Genomic DNA, 1,363 nt, shown 5'->3' with positions numbered 1-1,363 from the left:
CCACTAAGTCCCCCCCCCCCCCAAAAAAAAAAGCTCCTGTACTAATTATGGCCAGCTCTGTGTACCACAATGCATAAAGTTGGCCAGAAGTGTTTGGTTTTACTATATATGTGCATTGGGGTACCATTCAAAATGGCAACACAAATAACGTGTGTTATATGAGCTGGGAACCTTTGGCAACTACAATAAAGTAGCAGGCAGCTCACCATGTGTCAATGACTGCGGGTCCGGCTCTGACCAATGAGCCATATTAGTAAATGTTTTAGTGTGAAACACATAAAGATGGGCTTAAACATAAAGAAAACACATGTGCGTAGGTTATTAAGCCAAGTTGTCACATCTGGAGTGTTGCAGAGCACACGGAAACAATGCACAGACTGATTTTACATTTTCCTGATACCTAGAAGAGATAGTAAGATGCTAAGGATGGATTGAGGGGACATCTCTTCTCCAGAGCCCCTGGAATACACGAGATATCAGTTTTGGGTGGCTCTTTAATCCAGACCCAGAGGGACTTGGTGGAAATGCTTTGTGAAGTCCTCCTTCCTCAGTGATAGATTCCCTTTAACATGCTGGCGTTTCCCGTGACTTAGTGTTGCCATCGCGGATTCTTTGTCTTTCTTTGGCTTCCCGCTGTTTGATAGACTGTCATTTGGCCGCAGCTTTCAGAGAATCCAGCTGGCTGCCGAGCACTAAAGCCAGCGACTTGCAAGTGTTTTTCTGACATTTAACAAATGGGAACAGCTTGCAAATCTGCATTAGCGTGCTCACTCACACAAATAATGATTGGCTTTGCAAGGTGCACTTCCTCAACGTTACAACAAAACTCAAACACTCGGCAGAAAGGAGCAGCCAAATGAGAGTTTGATCACAGCGTAGGGTTTCAGCTCCTAAAAAGGAACCCTGGTCTAATTTTACAGACCTGCTCTCGCCAAAAACTCATGTGCAAGGTTGACGGCTAATCACATAATGGGTTCTTGTATTTCCTGGTGTATATTAGATGTACCCACTAGAATTTCTATAAATACAGACCAGTGGTGTATAGGCATTCCTGTCCTCTATGAACAGTCTGAGGTCCCCAAACTGCCCACAGGCTAGATGTGGTGCTTTGCTTGCCTCTGTTGCAAAAGATGGGGCACTATTGCTCCCACTGACTCCAATGATGGGGCACTATTGCTCCCACTGACACCAATGATGGGGCACTATTCATCCCACTGACACCAATGATTGTGCCTTATTCCTCCCACTGACTCCAACGATGGGGCAATATTCCTTCAACTGACCCCAATGATGAGGTGCTATTCCTCCCACTGACACCAATGATGGGACATTATTCATCCCACTGACACCAACGATGGGACAC

Source organism: Nanorana parkeri, unplaced genomic scaffold (genome assembly GCF_000935625.1).
Source record: "Nanorana parkeri isolate BGI_ZX_2015 unplaced genomic scaffold, ASM93562v1 scaffold58, whole genome shotgun sequence".
Lineage (NCBI taxonomy): Eukaryota > Metazoa > Chordata > Amphibia > Anura > Dicroglossidae > Nanorana > Nanorana parkeri.
This window is presented reverse-complemented; position numbering follows the sequence as displayed.